Genomic DNA, 6,905 nt, shown 5'->3' with positions numbered 1-6,905 from the left:
TTTTTTTGAGACAGGGTCTCCCTGTAGCCCCAGGCTGTCCTGGAACTCACTTATGTAGTCCAGGCTGGCCTTGAACTCACAGAGATCCACCTGCCTCTGCCTCCAAAGTGCTGGGACTACAGGCATGCACACCGCGCCCGGCTCTTTTTTTTTTTTTAATGGCTCAGTGGCCAAGAGCATTGGCTTCTCTTGGAGAAGACCCAGTTTTAGTTCCTATCAGCCACAGGGTGGCTAACAACTATCTGCAATTCTGGTTCCATGGAGATCCAACACCCTGTTCTGATGTCTGTGAGCACCGAATGCATGTGGTGCTTTTGTATACACACAGACAAACCATTCATGCACATAAAAATAATAAAATAGGTTTAAAAATCTCTCAAAGAAATGTAAATTAAACCACCAGCAGTGATTACCTGTCTGGGTACCAAAGATGTGAAGTTTTTTTAAATTTTATTTTATATGTATGTGTGTATTGCGTACATGTAGGTAAGTGCACCTGTGTCGTGCAGTGCTGGTGGAGGACAGAAGAGGCTGTCGGATCCCCTGGAACTGGAGTTATGGACAGTTGTTAGCTGGGATTTGAACCCCAGGCTTCTGCAAGAACAGCCAGTGTTCTTAACTGCTGAGCCATTTCTCCAGCCCCAAAGATGTGAAGATTTAAAAGACAGGATCCTGGGACTGGAGAGATGGCTCAGCAGTTAAGAACACTGGTTGCTCTTACAAAGGATCCAGGTTCGATTCTCAGCATCCACCTGGTGGCTAATAACTGTCTGTAACTCCAGTTCCAGGGGAATCTAAAAGTCCAACGCTCTCTTCTGACCTCTGTGGGCATTGAGCAACACAGGTGCACTAACACACATGCAGGCAATACACTCACACACATAAAAATAAAATATAGCAGGGTATGGTGGCGCACGCCTTTAATCCCAGCACTTGGAGGCAGAGGCAGGCCGATCTCTTCAAGTTCAAGGTCAGTCTGGTCCACATAGTGAGTTCCAGGACAGCTGGGGCTACAGGGAGACCATGTCTCAAAAAGACCAAAATAATAATAATAATAAAAAAATAATAATAAAATATAAAAAGTAGCAAAGACAACAATGTAACATAAATGGCCAGTGGTAGATTTATCATATTGTCAGCTTACAGAAAACTATGGTTAAAAATAAGGGAAATATTCAGTAAGGGGTGTTTGTGCTTAGAAAAGTGGATGAAAGGATAAAAGGTCACAGTTACCCAGGAGACTTGAAGTACAGCATGAGGGCTGGGGCATGGCTAAGTGTAGAGCTCTTGCCTGGTATGCCCAAAGCCCTGAGTTGTATCCTCAGCACCACAAAGCAATGCCCCACCACTGAAAAACAATGCTATTTTTGATGCTTTTTAAATTTTTTAAAAACTATTTTATGTGTATTAGTGTATTGTCTGCATGCATGTAGGTGCGCCCCTGTTGTGCAGTGCCCATGGAGGTCAGAAGAGGGCATCGGATCCCCTGGAACTGGAGTTGGGGCAGGTGTTAGCTGCCGTGTGGTGCTGGGAACCAAACTTGGGTCCTCTGCAAGAACAGTCAGTGTTCTTAACTGCTGAGCCATCTTTCCAGCCCCTATGTTAATGTGGTACGCGGAGGGTGCTGGGTGCGGTGAGTTGCTTGACTACATTACCCCTCTTGGCCATGTGTATTAGCTGGTTATGTGGTACACCTGAAATATAATATGCAATAAAAACAGTAGGTAAAGAATAGGGCTCAGAACATGTTGCCCCAAAACATGGCAGTTGTTAGGGTTTTGATCTACAGCAGCACCCCCCCCTCCAAACAGGGCCTCAGGGGTTCGAAAGCCCCTGAGAATGTAGGAACTGAGTTGATAAGCACCCTGGTCTTTGAAATCAAGAGAAGCAGACTTTTCTGCACCTTTTGGCCAGCACAGCAGCCTTTCTCTTTGATCTCAAAGGGTAAAACACAAGCCGGGTGTGGTGGCACAAGCCTGTAGTCCCAGCACTTGAGAGGCAGAGGCAGGCAGATCTCTGTGAGTTCAAGGCCAGCCTGGTCTACATAGTGAGTTCCAGGACAGCTGGGGCTACAGGGAGACCCTGTCTCCAAAAAAAAAAAAAGGAGGGGTAAAACAGACACCTCTTGACCACCCCCCCCCCCGCCAGCCCATGACCGTGTTGCTGACATTTTCCCTACCCAGAAGGGAATCTGCCCCGTGCGAGGCTTCCTTTGCTAATAAACTATCCTGCTGGAGTTTTATCTGTGTCGTGATGCTTTCTCCCGATCGACCTAGTTCCTCTCTCAGTCTATCAGCAGTCATCTTGGCACTTAAGACAGCAGAAAGAGGAAAGTCGCTCTGACCTTCCTGAGGCAGGTCCTAAGCCCCTCACATGAGAGGCTTCTGCCTCAGTAGTACCCTGAGGAAAGTACAGACGTATCTGAACACAAAGGCATGGTGACTATTCCATTAGCACTACTGCAACACATACTCTCTCTTCCTTCAAATCCAGGAGTAAGAATGTACAAGTTGGTGCTGGACTCTTAATGGCTCAGCGGTTAAGAGTACTTGCTGTTCTTACAAAGGAACCTAGTTGAAAGGCGTGGTGGTGCATGCCCTTAGTCCCAGCACTCAGGAGGCAAAGGCAGGCAGGTCTCTGTGAATTTGAGGCCAGCCTGCTCTCCATAGCACGTCCAGGTCAGCTGTGGCTATAGGGAGACCCTGTCTCAAAAAAACCCCAAAGGGAACCCAGCTGAGTTCACAGCTGCCTGTGACTCCAGGTCCAGAGATTCTAATGCCCTTATCTGGCCTCTGTGGGTATTTGCATACATACGGTGCACATACAGAGGAACAGGTGAACACATATACATAATTTAAAATTTTTTATAAAATATTTACTTTTTTATGTGTATGAGTGTATTGCCTGCATATATGTGAGTGCACCCATGTCATGCAATGCTGTGGAGGTCAGAAGAGGGCTTCAGATTCCCCTGGAATTGGAGTTAAGGATGGTTCATAGCCGCCATATGGGTGCTGGGAATCCAACCCAGGTCCTCTGCAAGAGCAGTCAGTGCTCTCAACTGCTAAGCCATTTCTCCAGTCCCAATTTTTTTTAATTTTTAAAAAGTAATATTTCAGGCCAGGCACATGCCCTTAATCCCAGCACTCAGGAGGCAGAGCCAGGCCAATCTCTGTGAGTTCAAGGCCAGCCTGGACTACATAGTGAGTTCCAGGACAGCTGGGGCTACAGGGAGACCCTGTCTCAAAAAGATCAAATAAAAAAAGGGGGGGGACTGGAGAGATGGCTTAGTGGTTAGAACGGAGGACCCAGGTTCAGTTCCCAGCACCCTGGCAGCTCACAACCTGCTTGAACTTCAATTCTGGGGGATCTCATGCCATCTCCTGGTCTTCTTGGGCACCAGGCATGCATGCTTGCAAAACACTCATACACATAAAATATATACCTTTAAAAAAAAACCTAAAATGTACTCCTAACAGACCACTAGCTTCCACCAATCCAAAAGCTAAGAACATCATCATTAGCTAAGAACATTACAGCATTGCTGTAAGTTGCCTGCCTGAAGTTCTCACCAATGTATTTGGTAAATGCCCTGACTTATGACCCTCTTTTCTCTGTAATAAAATTTCTACCATAGTGGAGTGTGATTTGGGAACAACCACAGTTCCCAGGCTCACATTTGGCTCAAGAAGAAACTATCTCCTCTTCTCACTAAAAGGAGAACTGTGTTTTTTATCAGCACATCCTGAGTTCATGGCTGAGAATTGAGAAAAGCCTCCATGGTCACACCTTCCCAGCCATGATGGGATGTACCCTCAAACCACAAGCCCAAATAAATACTTCCCATAGATTGTTTATCAGATATTTGGTCACATGATTGTGAATAGTTAACTAGTATACCTACCATGGTCTGTCTTGTGATTATTTGCTAGTAACCTGTCAGGTCCAAGGCCAGGGAAGAGGCTGCAGAGATGAATCTGGGAAGGTGTTCAAAATGCCAAACTCCACAGTGGGATTTTTTTTTTCAGTCTTTTTGAGACAGGGTCTCCCTGTAGCCCCAACTGTCCTGGAACTCACTATGTAGACCAGGCTGGCCTTGAACTCACAGAGACCCACCTGCCTCTGCTGGGATTAAAGGCATGCGCCACCATACCTGGCCCACAGTGGGACATTTTATCTCCACAGATCAGATTTTAGTTTACTTAATTTTGCTTATTTTCTAAAATTGGTTGCATATCCTTCCATGCTTGTCTACACATTTAAAGTATCAGAGCCTCCACACAGCACTTTAGCACACGTGACCCTGTGCTAAACACATGGCCTCAAGTGTCACTTGTAGCTTGAATGTGAAATGTCTGCCATAGGGACACTAGGGCCCCAGCTGGTGGTGCTATTTAGGAAGGCTGTGAACCTTTGGAGTTTTTTCTTACTCGGTTTTTATTATTTTAAAATTTTTGTTATGTTGTACATGTTTTGCCTGCATGTGAGTGCACCCATACATGCAGTGCCCACGGAGGTCAGAAGGGGGTGTTGGATCCCCTGGAACTAGAGTTAATGGAGAGTTGTCAGCTGCCAGATGGGTGCTGGGAACCAAACCTTGGTCCTCTGCAAGAGCAACCAGTGCTCTTAACCACTAAGCCATCTCTCTAGCCCCTGGGGTTTGTTTTTGAGACAGGGTCTCACTATGTAACTCTGGCTGGCCTGGAACTTGCTATGTAGACCAGGCTGGCCACAAACTCAGAGAAGAGCTCTGCATGCCTCTGCCTTCTGTGTGCTGAGATCAAAGGCCTGTGGTACTACACCTGGAGTTGTGGAACCTTTGGCTGGAGGGGGTGGGCCTTGAGACTTTTTTAAAAAACACACTTTATTATTTATTGAGTTCCAGGACAGCTGGGGCTACAGGAAGACCCTGTCTCAAAAAGACCAAAAAACAACAACAAAAAAAACACTTTATTGACACTTTATATGCACATGTATATGGGTGTGTACGCAGACGTCAGAAGATAGCTTGAGGTGAGCTGGTTCTCTTCTTCCACCATACAGGTGACTTTTACCCACTAAATCGTCTCACTAGCCAGGCCTTGAGGACTTACACTCTGGCTCCACTTCCTAAGTGTGTATGCAATGAGAGCAGCCAGCCTCAGCCTTTTGCACCATGCTTTCCCTGCCTGCTGCTAGTCTTCATACCAGGATGAACTGTAACCCTCAGGAAGCCAAAATAAACCCTTTCTCCCTAAGTTGCTTTTGCCAGGGTATTTTATCACAGCATTGAGAAAGTACCTAAGACAATTCACAACTTGCCTAAGCTGGGAAAATAGGACCTAGGTATGTGTCTTCCTCATAGATCTGTCAGTGTATCATGTAACTGACAGGGTTCAGATCCAGGCGACCCCAGTCCCAGAAACCATAAGGCCCCTAAGAGAAACTGAGTCAACCAACTCCCAGCCACCTGCAAGTTAACAAAAGCAGCTCCAGGAAATTAATGACCAATGTATTATGATCACCAGAGCATGCTCCAAAGGCTGACAAACAGGTTTCCCAAACCCTTACCTGCAATTAGTTCTTGGAACCCTGTAATTGTTGAGAACATGTTTTACAGTAAATGTTTTCCTCAAGTTTCACCAGGTACAGACCCTCCCTGAGCAAGCAGCTCCCAAAACAGTCCCAAACAGCAGAAAAATATTCTCTTTTTCTGTATTCTGTCCCTTTATAAGCCACCCCTCTGCAGCCATTAGGCTGCTGGTTCTTCCTCACACCCGAGTTGAGGACCAGCCCTGCCAAACCCAATTAAACTCTAAACTCGCTTTGCCAGAGTCCTTTGTTTCTGTTTCACCGTGATCCCGACCCCTGCCACCTTTTTATCTAACAGTACCGAGCAAACACTCTGGACACAAAACAATTCCCCTAAATAAAAACAAACTAGAGACCACTGTGGACACAAAACTGCTCTGCAGATCAAAAGTGTATATATACAGTCCACATACAGGAGCGGTCCTTAGAAGGCAACACTAAGTTTGATGTGAGGTGGCCTCCCACAGGACCAATAGGGAAAAGCAGGCAATCCAGGAGAAAGTTGTGCAAGAGCCTTGAGACCTTTAATTCGGACGCAGGGTCCAAGTGAGAAGTGGTGGAAGAATATTAGTTTAAAAAGCCAGCCAGAATTAATTCATAGAGGAACTCACAAAGGAGTTTACCGAATAACCCTGGGTATTTACAAGCTCTCCTGCAGCGTTAGGCCCTCCAAAACTGCCCCTGAGGCAGACAAGCGTTTCAAAGCAGAGCCCTGCGCCTACGGGCTCCAGGGCTCCAGGAACTCGGGGAGGAGAAGGTGGCTCGGTTTGGGGGTCACAGCTCTTTCCGCACCCTAGGCATCTGGCCAGATCCATCAGGCTGCGACAGAGGAGCAGGACCTGGGGCCCAAAAGAAAACTGGACACAGCGCACTGTGCGGAATTAAGAACCATCAAAATGAGGGTCGAGTCCACGGCCGATATGGTTTATGGAAGGCGGTGCAGAGTGCAACAACAAACCACGGCCTGCCCAAGCCCCATCCCCCAACTCGCGCCCCGCCACAGAGGATGAACCTTGAGAAGGGCGCTTCTTGCCCGGTTCCACCTCCCGGAAGTTCTGAATGCCGGAAGCGCTGGACGCCGCAACCCTAGTAAAGCCCTCACCTGGTAGCTTAAGCATTATCAACATGCGCCGCCCCGCTAAGACCCCGCCCTGCACTGATTGTGACGTCATCCCCGCACTTTTTCCGGTCGGGCTCCGCTCCGCGGTTCGTCGCTGAGCTTTAGCGTCATTGCCATGAGCCTTCCCGTTTCGACCACGCCTGCGGCACCCTGCTGTACGTCATCTCTGAGCGCCGCTCCCGATTCCGAAGCTGGGGCTCGACGCAGCGTGTGG

This window comes from Nannospalax galili, unplaced genomic scaffold (assembly GCF_000622305.1).
Source record: "Nannospalax galili isolate Female #2095 unplaced genomic scaffold, S.galili_v1.0 scaffold702, whole genome shotgun sequence".
Taxonomy (NCBI): Eukaryota; Metazoa; Chordata; class Mammalia; order Rodentia; family Spalacidae; genus Nannospalax; species Nannospalax galili.
The sequence above is the reverse complement of the archived record's forward strand: the minus strand, read 5'-3'. Positions refer to the sequence as shown.